Source organism: Meleagris gallopavo, chromosome 5 (assembly GCF_000146605.3).
Source record: "Meleagris gallopavo isolate NT-WF06-2002-E0010 breed Aviagen turkey brand Nicholas breeding stock chromosome 5, Turkey_5.1, whole genome shotgun sequence".
NCBI classification, from domain to species: domain Eukaryota; kingdom Metazoa; phylum Chordata; class Aves; order Galliformes; family Phasianidae; genus Meleagris; species Meleagris gallopavo.
The window spans coordinates 12,211,666-12,227,473 of NC_015015.2; the positions used below are offsets into that span (position 1 = coordinate 12,211,666).

At 40.3% G+C, this 15,808-nt stretch overlaps 1 long non-coding RNA gene across 2 annotated transcripts; it reads left to right on the forward strand.

Moving 5' to 3' along the window:
- The first annotated feature begins 2,848 nt into the window (after nt 1–2,848).
- On the forward strand, nt 2,849–15,802 carry LOC100549361. 2 transcript variants are annotated; one of them, XR_793572.2, is made up of 3 exons: nt 2,849–6,251; nt 12,521–12,709; nt 14,711–15,802. It is a non-coding gene; the product is annotated as an uncharacterized LOC100549361 (long non-coding RNA). The 2 variants fall into 2 exon arrangements; XR_004159838.1 differs by having other exon boundaries at nt 2,849–6,232.
- The last annotated feature ends 6 nt before the right edge of the window (nt 15,803–15,808 follow it).

Genomic DNA, 15,808 nt, shown 5'->3' on the forward strand with positions numbered 1-15,808 from the left:
TTTTTCTGTTAAAGAACTATTCCATTGCAACAGGCCAATCACAATTCACGTGACTGATAGACTGTCTCTTTCCTATTGTATCTTTGGTGCATAAGCGTATGATTTTATCATCCATTCCCTTCAGGTTGCAAATGCTTATCACAAGTCATATCCAAACAGCTAAGTGATGCCTATCTGGCATCATATATCAAGAAGGATAGAGTGCACAGACAATATGGTGCATTTTCTACCACAAGCAATATGCCAACCACCCACGTGTAAAGTGTATAAGACATCTCACTTCTGAGTACTTTAGCAAACAGCTACAGTGTGACCTTCTTCTCAGAAATCCTTTTCTTTATAAAGTTTCTTCCATTACATATCCTGGTCGTCTCTGGGAGCTAGAGGACTAAGAATTCTACAAGTTCAATGCAAATCCACACTGGTATCCTGAGAATACATGTAATTTTGGTTCAATGTGGAACTGTTTTGCCACCACCAGTGCTCTAAAATCAGCTGTTACCACAATATCCATGAAATATTGATAGTAACAGCAACTTATCTATTTCTGCAATAATTAATTAGAAGAGGCTATTTTTATACATGTACAAGCATATAAATCTTGAGAAGTAACAAAGCACACTTGTATTTCAGCTAACAAAATGGACTTGGTAACACTGTTGCTGAAGACCTGTTTCTGATAATTATTATGCACCACTAGCAGCAAAAAATATTGCCTGCATCTCTCAGCTTTCTCACAAGGATAGATCTATATGTGTGCAAGAGATAATTGCAAAATAATAAGATCAGAACAAACTGTTAAAACAAGATCTGCACTGCCTTGGATGTTGAGGTTCACTTTATGTATATGAAGCTTTCATAGGCTCTAACTTGTTCCTGAAACTATAACCGCACATCATATAAAAACAGAGACCTGCAAGTAGTGATGCTCCCCTTACTGTAGAATATTTGCATTAGTTAACCCCACCTAGCTGTAGACAACCAGTTAACATCATGCTAGGTACTCAGAATGGGTCCGTCGGACCTAATGTTTCTGAAATAATGCTGAGTTGCTCAAGATATTTTTTGTAATTTTTAACAGCAAATGTTCGGTGTGGCGGTATCTACGTGATATACAGCCATACTATGTATATCTAATTTCATTATTCAGACTCATAAAAGGCTCATTTAGTTGCTCAAGAGTAAGAGACATCACATGAAGTTACTAATTCCATATATTATTTTTGGTGGAATGATTAAATTCTTCACAAAACAGTGATGAGTATGAAATAGTTCCATGTACGATTACCTCTTCACAGCCAAATGCCCCTACCCGTACTCAGTCAGTAGTTCACAGCTGTTCTCAGTCCATACACACAGGGCCAAGGGGTCTCTATGAAGAGCTCTGCACAGCATACCCCAGTGCCTCCTCGCAGGCTAAGGAGCACTTTCCTGGCACAGACATGCAAACAGCAGAACTTTGCCCAGCGGCTGCACAGCTGCTGACAATAATGCTATGGTGATTTGCATGCAAAGCGAAGATGTTTTGAATTGAAATTCGGGTAGGTTTGAATTGAATTTTTAAATAGACCCCAACACTCTCAGCAGCCCAGTCCTGTGTAATCTACATCTGGCAGGAGGTATCTTTAAATAACTGCTCTTGGTTTTAATTTCGTAAAGAGCTCTATCATGCCCTTCCCTATCTGCAACAACTCTGCCTTCTCTCCACTTTATCCCTTCCTGTCAGTGGGCAGGTGGAAGACCTGCAGAAGGGGAGAAAAGGCATTTCAGATAAGAGGCCCTCACCAGTAGCATTAAGAAAGCAAAGATTACCCCGATAAAAAGACGTTCTCCAAGATAGCTTCTGGTGTCCTTAAATTCTCAAGATAATGTTTATATAGTGCCAGGAGGAACCGGGCCTATGACAGCACAAAGGAGCAGATCTCATCTGACCCATCTCCTTTAGTGTCCAAAGAAGGGCTACAGAGATTGTCTGCAGGGCAAGATGTATGAGGAGCAGCTGAAGTCCCCTGGTTGGCACAGCCCAGAGCAGAGGAGCTGAGGGGAGGCCTCATGGCAGCCTATAGCTCCTCACAGGGAGCTGAGGGGCAGATCTGAGCTCTGCTCTGTGTGACAGCGACAGGACCTAAGGGAACAGCATGGAGCTGTGTCAGGGGAGGGGCAGATGGAGGTTAGGGAAAGGTTCTGCACCAAAGGGCTGTGGGCATGGAACAGGCTGTCCAAGGCAGTGGACACGACCCCGAGCAGCTGTTGTTCAAGGAGCGCTTGGACAATACTCTCAGACACAAGGTTTGAATTTTCTATGATCCTGCATGGAGCCAAATTCGGAATCAGTGGACTTTGTGGATTTCAAAATTGGGATATTTTATGATTCCAGTATTTTCATTTTACACGGGGCATAATTTAACTGAGCAAGATCATTTGAAAGGTCTGTGACAAAGTCGTTAGTAGAACGTAACTACTAAGCAGCAGTCACAACCATAGTGCCCTGTACTGCAGTGTTCTTTATCTTCATAACAGAAGCAAAATAAGAAGAGGGGGAGGGGAAGGCAAAATTAACTTCAAATAGAAACAAAGCAGAAGAAGACAGACTCAAACAGTCAAACTCACATGATTTCTGCTTCAAACAACACACCATCCTTCAGATATAAGTAATTTATCTCAGTAAGCACACTGACTTTAAGGTACAAGTTTGTATGTAAAACATACAAAACAAATATTGAAAGTTTTGCTACGAAAATGTTACTTAGCTCTTAAGGCTCTCTCTCCTGTGAGCTGTGCACTTACCTGAAGGTTGTCTGCACAGTTACATCTCAAAGGTGATGTAGATGAAGAAATGAAAGTCGTTTTCCAACACTATAAAAGAAATTAAAATATGAATGGAATTATAACTTCATTTGATGTCTACAGCACTCTCTAGTGCCACAGAGTAATGGTCTTAAAAATGTTTCCGTAATACACAAGCAGAGATGGAGGTTACTTGGGTATTGCTAAGAAGCCAATCCCAGCCTTTTATTGTTTCTGTATATATATTTAAAACATCTGCACACAAAATGCTTATGTTAAATTTAATATGGCCAAAATAAGAACTTGTCATCTCTCTGATCAACTCTGCACACAGCTTCACATAAACCGTACTCCAAAAATATTGTAACTTTATACAAATGTGTTGTGCAGACACATTTGGTAACTTTTTCACAGTGTACTGACAGCAAAATTTCCTGCTTTTTTGCATAGCTTGAAAAATTTGGAAGAAATATTATTAGAATTCAGGAATCTAAGAGGAAGTTAAAAATATCTATCCTTACTAATGTAGTCTTTAGCTTTGGAAAAACTTCTGTGGTTGTTTTACTTCCCTGCCCCTCAAACTTTTTCCAGAACCCACTCCATAACTATCCTGCTGTCTGAATAATTAAGGCCATCTTACCCCAGACAGAGGGGAACAACATTGTTATAGTGACTTCATTGTACCCCATGGGCAGATGAATGGGAGCAAGCTGTAACATTATAACTTATCATTTCAATGCAATTTACTGAGATAGAGCTGATTTCTTTTAAAAGAAATAATGTGGAGTATTTCAATTTTATCAGTCATGCCTTCTGGAAGTACTGCTCTTTTCTCAGGGTTTCCTTTTTCTTCTCTTCTGTCACTGTAACCTAAATGACCTGTATTTTTTGTGCAACGCATTGGTTCTAACGTCAGAAGTGTGCTGAGCATTGTAATTCCAGTGCCAGTGCTCAGTGGGAGCTGGGGAGTCTTGGCAGATCTTGTCACAGGCCTATTATGATGCTTAACATATAGCTGTAGACTGTGAACTTCAGTGTGTTGGGTTTTTTTTGATAGCAAACCACTGTTGAAGCATAGGTATGCAGTCACTGTGGTGGTCCTTCCATCCACAGGAAGAAAAAAAAAGGCTGCTAGATTTAGTGTCATAAAATCTTTGACCATCTCTGTAGGAAGGACAGTAGATAGCAGTGTAACTGCAAAGAGTTTAGGTCTGTTTCAGCTCAGACAGCTTTGATGTTTGTATAGACTGCACACCAAATATGCAAAAAGGCAGTGAATATAAGATAGCAGGAAGATGCTTTTCTTTCCTCCTTGTATTTAATCTGTTTGGCCTTCAGAATATCAGAATTCATCATTCCAAATAGCAAATGAGGCAGTGATTACATCTTAACATTACTGAAGATGGAGGCTAGTCCTCAAGATCTAACACAGAAATGTTAACAACTCAGAATAAAAGTAATAATGCTTCGTTCTTCTCTTTTAGATTAAAATGCATTTGCCTGAGGTCCCCCCATATGTTGAGGAAGAATTAGGAGTCTCAGAGAGTAATTTACTCATTTATGACCTGAACTACTCTCCAGAGGTGGCTTTCTCAATAATTGATCTCAGGTGACTGCAGCTCTGACTTAACTTCAGTTAAGTGCCTATAGATAGGTGAAAACAATTTGGACCTTTTTCTTGCTCACCAAGTAACATTTCTGCAATCTCACTGCTGTGGACCACACACAAAACAGAAATTATAACCAATACAATGTAATATTTTCTTGCACAATTATTCATTTATCATTTCCTGTAGAGATAAAATCAGTGGCTGTCACTTGTACCACATGCTTGTTTACATCAGGATTTGAGTAAAAATATCAATCTCTGTACCATATCTATTGAAAGCAAAAAGGAAGAGCAATGAACTCAAGTACAAAACTTCAGGTTTCCATTTTTTTTGGTCCATGTGCATGCCAAGTCCACAGTGGCTGAAGAGTTTTGCCATCCAGTGAGTTAAATGAAAGTGTGCAGTAGCCACAGCCAAATCCCTAATGAGGAAGATTTGGACAAAGCCCCAGAGCAGTACAAGTAATTAATGAGAAGGTAAAAAGAGCCCCTTGCAGCTCTGAACTGGCTTCTGTCCCTCTGCCAGCAAAGGAGTCTGGGGATTTCCTTTAGCACTGTTGTCCTTTTGCTGTTGTTTCCCACAGCAGATACTTAGACACATTTCCCTGGCACTATGTGAGAAACCAAAATAAATAAATTAAAAAAAGGAGAATCTTATTAAACAGTCCCCTGTGGCCTGGCCACAGTCAGACATAATTATGGGGACAGGCAGGACTACACTGAGCTGAAAAACAATCATTGAACTAAATAATAAATCTTTGGACTTTTCATGCCTTAATAATTTAATGAGCACATGAGACACTTTTAGTGATGGGAAAACAGAAACAAAAACTCCAGTCAAATAAGCCTAGCCAGTGCCAATTCTCCAGTGTGAGGCAGCTGTAAATGTGGTTAACCATCTTTCTTGAGTGCCCTTTCAAACACACGTGCCTGCCACCATAGCTTCCATGCCATCCACTGCCAAATGAAATCCTGGAATATGAAAGAGGTACTGTTGGCATCTCTCCCTCCTGCTGGATTAAGTATGAATGATATTTGTAGGATAGATACAACAAAAGGCATCTCTGCTACAATAGCACTAGTCAGATGGGGTATCCATTATTACAAAAGAACAGGGGAAAAAAGGGCCTAGGGTATGATATGATAGTGCTGTGCCCAGCCCACTATCTTATATCCCTCTTACTCTGTTCCTAATGGACATTTTCTCCATTGGCTATTTGCTTGTCTGTTTATAAGAAAAAAGCTGAAATAACAAACAATCCACCATTCCCACTGTCATTGTTCACTGTATTCATCCATGTTCCATGTCTCAGACACCCTCCATACTGTACAGATCATCATACTGTATTCTTCAGTCAGGGCGGTATTATAAGAGTGTAGCATGCCCCACTCAACTGCAACCTGTACCTGACCTGTCGACGACTACAGAATTTGCTGTTGATGGGGTTCTCAGAAGGCCAGGATGAGTGCAAGTGAATCCACAGAAGGATCAGGATACAACTAGGAGGGATCTTCCAGAGCTCTTTGCAATGCAGCATTTCCAGGAGAAACAGTTCTCAGTACTGCATTAAGCACATATCCAATACTAAATCTGTAATGGCCAAATACACTGGATCTACTTAATTAGAGCTCCTGTATTTCCTCTAGCATACCAGTAGGTAGGCAGCCAACATACTGTCACCTCACTTCAAGATGTAGTGCCTCTCAAATTTGATACTCTCTGGGAGTGATGTTACTATGTTGGTCAGTTAGTTCTGGGAGAGGTGGTCACCACTGTCACTGGAGTGCCTTTCCTGGGGGACACGGCTTCCTGGAGGAACCCAGGTCAACAAGGTGGTGAGTAAATGCTGAAGAGGTAGGTTGGGTCGGAAGGCCTCTGCGTATACATGTAGCGTACTAAATTCTGCTCTCGTTTGTGCCACTGTAAAGTCCATCAGTGTGAAATCTACTCAGAAGAGCTTCCTAGTAACTTTCAAAAACTGCAGTAATTTAAAAATCAGGAAACCTTAATAAAGATACCTAGAATTAACAAACATTTTTGCATTTTAATGGCCTTAGAATATTGGGATAACTAAATTGAGTTGTTATATAGGAATCTATTAATTCTTTTACATGTTCTTCAGCTTTTCTCTCTCTCTTTTTTCTCCTTCCCTCTTTCACTCTGTTTGTTAACATTTGTTATTACTGTACGTTGCTTGCAACTTGTGTATGTTACAGACTGTCACTTTTTATTCTGTGAAGCTTTCCTCCAATTTCCATCAACCTGAGCTCCATGTTGGGCAGCCGAGGAGATTACAATACAGTTATTAAATGCAAAAGAACAAGGAATGTCACAGACTATAGGTAACTTCATTGAGGTTGTGACACAAAACCTGATGCAAGGTATTAATGCAAAGAGTAAGTACTTGGTATGACAACAGAACTACTTAGTTAAATTACCTTCTTTTTTTTTCTTTTTTTTTTCAGATAGTCTGCATGGAAAAAATAATTTTTATTATTCTCCAGCAGAAAAATTCCCAAGCCTATCAATTTAGGATTTTTTTCACTGTCATTTTGAAAACTAATGATGCCCACATTGATGCATCATTATTCATTTTCAGAGGCTTATACCCATATATTCACTGTTCTCTATGCTATACTTCCTTCCATACTGTCCAAGCCATCATTTCATCATCCTTTGTCTGTGGTTTAATATATCTTCTTCATAATTCTTTTTTATAATTTAATAAAGTTATATCCCTTTCACTCTAAGGACCTGCTTTAACAACAACAAAAATGAGCCTCTACCCATGGGATCCATGTTTCTTAATCCTTCATGAGACTCTGGAGCCCATAAAAATTGATTTCTGCAGCCAAAAATGGTCTGACACACAAGTAATTGTTATTTTGCTGAATCAGGTCCTGACCAAGGTATTTTGTTACAATCTCCCCCAATTACACAAACAATACTTTGAAAGAACAGTAAAAAAAATAGGTGATAGACGTCTCTGGCAATCTTCTAGAGGGAGAGCATCAAATCTATTGCTTATAATTGTCTTCTTGGATGCTAATAAATTCCATGTTAAATCAAAAATCACTATAGAGACATACTAATCCAAGAAAAGCTTATTTTTCTCAGTCTGCAGCTTCTTTATTTCCTAATTGGCTATTATGTTCTGAGCCTCCCTTAACCTGTGAAAAAGTTTAGATGGAGTCCAGTATTAGAGAAAAGTAAAATGACTTATACTGATGCAACTGTTGAAAGCCCAATGAATATTAATGGCCTGTTATTACTATCCAGCCAGCCAAAAGAGAAACAACTTAATATCGCAGGAGTGAAATCCGAATTAAGGAGACTTGAGAGAACAGGGAATTGAGCTGTGGTTACTGTCTTTCTGCACAACATTGCAGAGAGAAATAAAGTCAATGGGGAGTAGCTCTTAATCGCACCACAGATTAAATGTTTTTGGAAACTTGCATTCACACCCTGAGCTTCATCATAATCATATATGCTCAGCACTAGAAATATCAGGCAAAAGTTGCACTACAGAAGCAGGATGCAAAAAAGGAACACAAAATCTTCGCATTTTGTCTATAGCAAAGATAGCTGGGAAATTCTCTGTTCTCCATCAGCAGCTATGGCAGCCTCACAACTACTCTTTGTGCACTTCCAGTGAAAAGCCTTGTAGCTGAGAAAATCTAGAGCACAACAGTTCTCCAACCTCACCTTTGCCATGCCATCCCTTTTCCTATATTATTCTGTTAGCCTGAGACAGGAAAGGCCATTGTTCCAAGTATGCCATTTTCAGTACAGTATGACATTGTTAATATTTGCCACATTAAAAGTCCGTTGATACCACCAGAAAAGTGTAAAAAGACTGAAAAACAAGAGAGTAATTAACTCACTAAATGGACAATATAACATTACTTTCTTCAGGGATCCAGTTGGATTAAAGGTCTCTGCTGAGAGGGACCTCACAGATTCTTCTTCATGAGAGACTTCAGGTAGCTACTGAATGTTAGGAGCCATGCAAAGCGACGTGCGTTGAAATTGGGCAGATGCTCAAGCCTGCGAATGAGTACCAAAACACTCTCAATTGGTCAGGAATGAGCTTATCCATAGGCTGAAAACCAGGTTTGGGATCAGGGCTATAAGAGTACAGCTGAGATCTCAATAAGTGTAGATTCATTTTTAGATCTACATAAGATGGTGGGATGGAATGTAACTTCAGTTACATAATGTTTCTCTAGTAAAAAGATCTTCATCTTTTGAGCAGTTTTCACAGTTCTAGCACTGGTTTTTCACTTAACTGCTCCTACCTCCTTCCTGTGCATCAACCCCCTTCCCTGCAGGCCCTTCAAGTCTCCTGAGTCGTTGTGAGGTGGCAAATGGCTGCTCAGGGAAGTTGTAAATACTCAGCCTGGGTTCCAGTCACTTTTAATCCTTAAACAAGGGTGGCTAGGAAGAAGACAGTCTGTTTCCTTCTGGAAGAGATTGCTAGTGACCTAGTGGGGCCAAAGAAAAAAAATCTATCTAATTGCTGAGTTTCTGATCTGAGGCTGTGAAGGCCCCATCTTCTTTAGCACAATGCCAGTAAACCTGGAGCGATTCACAAAACCAGTTAAGTAAAGCCAGTAAGGTGACTGTGATAATTTACTAGTTCTAATTGGTGTATTTGTAATTGTTTGTAACCTATGCTATGAGCAAAGAGACAAGTTGTGCACTAGTGCGTGGATGCTCTCTCCAGTGCTTCTCCCACATTAAGCAAAAGAAGTTATCCTAAGTCTTTTTCAGAACACCCCCCAGTTTAAAATTCTTTGTCTGCTTGAAAATACCTGAGGCATTTCAATCATAGTTTTCTGCAAATGGAGGCCAAGAAAACAGGAAGGAGGAGATTAAAAAAAATAATCAAGTGGAAACCATACAAACGTAGCTGTGAAACAAACTACACACCTGGGAGATCTGCTGAATACTTCCTTCAGCCTCTAAGCCAAATCTCTGCAGGAGAATGTTTTAAGCTGGTGCAATTAACTAGGTATTCGCAGATAGGATGATTATGGAGATAAGGTTCCATGCTGGGAGTCAGAAGATTTTGTTGTAAATAACTTCTTACATAGCAATGGGTTTGTCGTTTCACTGCAGGGAAGTTTTACCCATCTGTAAAACAGAGATGATAACACTAGCTTTTCTTCATGAAATAGTATATGATACAAAGAGGAAAAATGTTATACAAGCCTACAAAAATGTTATACAAGCCCAGATTCAATTCTGCTAAAGGGGATGGATAGACTTGTAAATCTGGTAGGCCACAATCAAGTGTGTGAAGTTTTAAGTGCCTAAAAGTTGCTGTCATTGGTATAACTCTGCTGATAGTCACGAGACAGTAATTATTTCAGGATCTTTGCCCTGTCTAGAGTCCTGTCAAAGTCCAGGTCAATCTTGGAAAGAACAAATCAGAACTTAAGAAATCAACCTAAATAATATAATTTCATTCCATCTTTAGACTTAATACCTGAAACTATTCAGCATGTGGGTCTGCTAATGAAAGCAATGAAACTTTTGACACTCACTGTTGACAGATGACATCAGAGAGGTTTTCTCTATTTGCATAAGTTACTAGACATCATGTGATTCCTGAGTCTAGCCTTTACCGATTTAGGTGCTGCGGAGAGTGGTTTGGAACAAAGCTACTCTACCTAACATCTGCTTACATGCACAGCTTTCTGTGCTGGTAATTCAACTCTTTCCTAAGTATTCTGAAAAACTGTTCTTGAAGATGACCAGGGCTGTCCAGAATGTGGTCCCTAGGGCACAGCCCATGCATGGAATAACGCCAGGGATGTTTGAGGTACAGTTTAATGATTTGTGCACATCGCCAGCTACTTTGTTCTCTTTCTATTCAACAGAACTAAAACAAAAAGGTTGCAGACTTTCAGCAGCAAACAGAGAAAAATTCATCAGCGTTAAAGGGCCCTGAGGAGGCTACAAGAACAGCTTACAGCTCAGGTTGCTAGGAATGTATGACATATCTTAAGAAATAAATTCCAAAGTCAACTTTCTTGTCAGTGAGCACAATAGAGCCAGAAAGCTGCTTCCATAAGGACCGATGGCTGCTATTAGCAAGCAGCATGACCCATAGCCAGGCTTCTCAGAGGAGTTTTGAGCTCCAGAAACAGACCAGTGCCCGTTCCATCACTAACCACTTAGTTTACAAACCCAGGCTCAAATGTGGCAGTGGGGATTTCAGAGATGCCAGTGCCTCGCTCCTTGTAGGATTACAGCTATCTGCCTGTAGCAGTTGAAGCTTATGAAGAAGCCCAGTGCTTCGCTCATCCCCCAAAGGCCAGCAGTTCTCCCAAAACACAGTTATGTGATATTAAAAGCAACAGTTCAGTACCTGCAGTGTCACGGTTACCATGGCAGCCGTGCCAGGCTTTTGTGCTGATAGTAGTACTTAATAGCAGTATTACAAACAGAAAGGAATTGCAATTCACTGCAAACATCTACAAACAACAGAATGCCCCCATAGCTTTTTTCAGGTTTTTAAAATATATTGAGATATATTGAGAGACAGAAAATGTTGCTACCTCTCTATGGGGAAATAATTGGCTAAGTCTACACGGAGAAGAAAGGAGGCAGAGGTGAGATATGCAGAACAGACTAGTTCTTTCTCTGTAATGACAAACTAGTGACATCCAAATAAAAGCAAATGCATAGAATGCAATTACTGACACAGGGATAGATGTATATAGCACATGCTGTATACATCTGTGTGTGTGTGTGTGTGTGTGTGCACTCAACTGTTGTTTGAAAAGGCTTTTGCCTATTATTCATCTGTCTTGTCCATCTGACACCAGAGGAATTGTATCTCTGAACCCCACCTAATGCCATTTCTCTTTTGGTCTTGTATTATTACTTGGCTTCAAAGTCACTGAAAAATAAATAACAGTATCATGTAGCATTCAGAATGAGACAGTATGTAAATCTAGAAGAGGCACCGGAATTAAGTTTACTTATTGACTTTATCTTTCTCTAAAGACTTGCAGGACCACCCATTGCCTTATAGTCTCTAGTTAATAAGCATGTGCAACCAAGGTTTAGGATGCTGCCTTCTATTACTGGGTCTCAGCATTTGGAAAACACACTTGGACTGTTTTTTCCTCCCTTCCACCAAAATACTCTTATTGAGCTGTGCCATATTTCGAGTATATTCTCAATATACCAAATTGCACTTTAAACTCTAAAGTAAATCCTACACTAAATAGCACTTTGAATTGTTTTACAAATGTCAGACAAGTCACACAGAGAAAACGTACTCTTCTCAGTCTATCTTCATGGGAATGTGTGGAGCAAAATGGGCAAATCTGACAACCTATTTTTATTATTTACAGCCAAGCATAAATTTGACTCCATCCATTTTCTAAATTCATGGCCTGCTGTAGTGTTTTCTATATGTAGTGTCCCGTGCTGGCATTGCAAATACTGTGCATGTTTCAGATGAGAACATCAGAAAATTGATTTTTTTTTTCAAATCCACGTTCTGCTGTCTTATTCCCATACATAATATACTCTGTGTGTCTAAAACGTGTACAGCCATTCTGCACGACTGATATCAGAAATAATATTTCAGACACCTGGGGTAAATTCAGGGAGGGAAAAAGCAAGGATTTTTCCCTCTGGGAATATTGCACAAAGGCATAAATCAGCATAAACAGAATATACTCAAATGCTCAAACACAACTCACAGTCCACTGCCTCTCCTAAGCTCTGAGCGACAGTAGGCTTCATGACGAGCAGGTCATTCATGCACCATCTGTCGTCATGCAAAAACATGATCCGATCTCTAACCGTGGTCTTCTGCTCGCAGGACTAGGAACCACTGCAGGCCCGTTTCCGAAACTGCCCCTCTATGCGGAAGTACAGGCGGCGGCTGTCACACCTAACGTGATCACGTTTTGTTTCTCCTCCCACTTAACAGACTTTATTTTATTTTGGTGCAGTGCACACGAACGCAGTGTCTAGGACAGACGTGCTACCTTTTATAGTGTCGCTATAGAACTCATTAGCTGTGAACCCTTAATTTGCAGCTGGAACTAATAAACAGTGCATAGTGTTTCAATAGCCTTCTGCTTATATGTTTGAAGATTCGAAACTGAATGGTGAGGTGGCCAAGGCGGCGCTGGCAAACGAAGACTGTCCCCACATAGACCAGGCTATTACGCCTGATGAGGGCCTGCCCTTTACCCGCTCTGGCACTCGGGAGAGATATGGACCCTGCTTCCTCTTATCAACCGGGGAATATCCCTGCCCGCCTGATGGAGGAATAAGAAAGGGTATGTAGCTGGGGTCCTGTAACTACGTAGTTAGCAACCGTTTTAAACGAATAAGAAAAAGTCAGCTATAGCTCTAGCACGCAATAGTGCGCTTGCTGTAGAGATGCACGTTTGGGCTGGAAACCACCACCTGATGTCTGCATTTGGAGTTTCTAACCTATTTCTTTCAGAAAGAAAAACCTGAAGAGCTGTAACTACCCCTTGCAGCTATGCTAGACAGTTGAGACTTCCACCCTAATCGGTGCAGTAAGCTTCAGTGCAGTGAGCTTCAGTGGAGAACGCTCTACAGTGTCCTCAAATTAGCCCGTTCTCTAAGGAGAGGCCAGTTAGCATTTGACAGCAACAAAAGTTTGCCACTTTAAAAGCTCACGGATTTCACAGACTCTGAGGAGCAAATGCCTGGGAGGTAGCAGACAAAAAAAGTTAAAACACAGAAGCAAAAGATCCTCAAGAAACATCAAATGATTATTCGGCTACCTTAACAGAGCACTAAAGGAAATTATTTGGATCTTCATCGCTGTTTTGCTCAATAGAGGAAGAGAAGCACACAGAACATCTGTTAGCACAGGTGTCTTCAATTGCAAAATCATTCACCTAAAATCACTTTCTTTTCATAAATAAATCATTACTAGTTAGCTTCTCTGACTTCTGACAGCTACAGATCTCTCAGGAGTCATTTCATTTTAGTTTCATTATGTCCAGAATCATTCATATAGTGACAAGAAGTCAAACTGAATGAAAAAAATACCTTCCCTTCTTAAAACAGGCTACGTTTTGTTTAAGTTACTTAAGCTGAAGAAACTGTACAAACCAAAATTAGAATGACATGCATATGCATAAAAGTCAGTAAGAAATGGGGAAATCGGAAAGGTCTGTCTCTTCGAATCAGTGTTTATCACTGGTGTACTGTATATAGTATATGATACAGTCAATATTTTAAAACTTCAAAGATTGTACGACGTAACCATACGCTGAGTATGGAGTATAGAATTCCCATGTGCCATTGTATGATGGGCAATAGTTATAGTAAATGCCAGTTATAGATAGTGTACGTATTTATAAGTTTAAAGCTTATCATCAACAAAGATATAGTTGGACCACAACACTTTCATATGAAAGTATAACCTCTTAAATTTACCTTTGTAGCAAAGTGTTTTACTTGATTCTGTATTGGATAAGCATTGGCCGCGTTCATTCAGCCTGGGCGAGTTTGGGTGGTTCCAGTGGATCAGGGGAACACTCCAAATGGCACATCCTTTGGGATGAGGAATGTATGGTTTTCACAATGCACTGCAACTGCCTCTCGTTACTGAATGAAACAGAGGCTGGTTGGCTAAAGAGTAATATACGTCAGCATATTGTTGGCCTGTTTGAAACACGTTGAGAGCATCTTAATTGTTGTTCCAACAGAATTTCACCCATAGTTTGTGCAACTCTCTGTACACTTGCTGAGCTGTTTACGTGCATGACAAAGGCGGGGGGTGGGGGAGGGAAAAAAAAAGCATGCAATTTTGTTTTCTTTATTTTTTTTAAATGCTGAGAACAAAGGAGTAGTATCTCTATAGCAACAAAATAAATTACATGGATTTTGCTGCCCTTTTTTTTTTTCCCCCCTCTCTCTCTTGTCCTCCTTCCCCGAAGCTACCAGAAGTCTAAATTCTGCCTGTGGTCAAAATGCATGAGGTGACAGGGAATGGTATGCGTGAGTGTATGATTGAGACATCAAAAATCCCCCTCCTACTGACTTTGTTTTAGGGTACAACCACATCGCTGCCTGTAGGATCAATTACACAGCCTGACTGTCCTTGAAAAATGATTTTTCATTGTTTTTTTAAAACTTGTTCTTTACTTCAGTGGCCAAGTGAGTCAAGTTGCAAGCGATACTACTCTAGCATGTCTGTGCATGCAGTTGCTATTGAACTGGCTACAATGTTGACCTCATTCTTAGTCCATTCTGTCATTGATCCAATGCTGTACTTTGCATTTTTCTTTTAAATGAAGGTTACGAAATGTCACGGAGCCTTAACAGCATAGCTGGCATAAGTGGAAAAGCGATAGGATTATCCTCAGTGTCTGCGCCCTACAGCTCTCCTAGTCCAGTGAGACGTTCTTGGTCTCCCATCCCATCTATTTTGTAGCATGGATCAGTAGCAGAGAATGGTCTAAAAAGCTTTATTTTCAATTAGCCTATGCTATGTTGCATATAATCCAGGTGACTAAGTCTGAAGATGCAATGTCTCACAGTAGCACCTGCTGGGAATGGTGTTACTACTGATGCTAGGTGACAACACTCCTAAATTGCACTCAGATGACAATAGGCAGGCCATTCACGTGGTACTGGTGGGCCATAATGTGCTGCATGGTATCAGTACATAGGATGAAGGGTAGATGCACCAGATAGCTTCCTTCCTGGTGCATCGTGCTAGTCTATGCTTATTGTGGCTAATGGCGGATCTACTGGCTCGGTATGGAATGGGTTAGGCATATAGTCGATGCTGAAACATGCCAACGATGGAAGATTTTGCTTTTCTCAGGATATTTTTGAGCCATAGGAACCCTGCAGGAGTTTGAGCAAACAAGCACAGTAGGATGAAACTTTGCATGGGCGCCTATCTTAAGCTGAAAGCAATACTCAGACACACTGTAGAGAGGTCTCAGTCTGGCTGACTGCATGGAAAAAAAACCCTGTTGAAGAAGAATATGGCTGCCTCTGCATGTAGCTATTTCACCTTTTCCTCCTTCCTTTAAAACTAAGATGCCGAGCTTGATGTGAAAAGCACAGGGAAGAAGCTCAAGTACTGATTGTATTCTTTACATGCAGATCTTTGCAAAGAAAGTCCAGTCATTGCTAAATATATGCCAACAGAGGCAGTCAGAGTGACCTGACAAGGCAAGATGGAGATGAACATTGATGGCTAATAAACATCTGTGTGGAACTGTGCAGGCATAGAAGACTTTCTCATTTGGACAAAGTTAACTCGCTCCATGCAGTTTTATGGATGATTCTTCGTGGTTTTGGAGTTGTACTAGAGATGCAGGCTTTTTCTACGGCCAAAACGTAACAAAACTGTAGAAGATCTCTTTTTTTTTTTTTCCTTA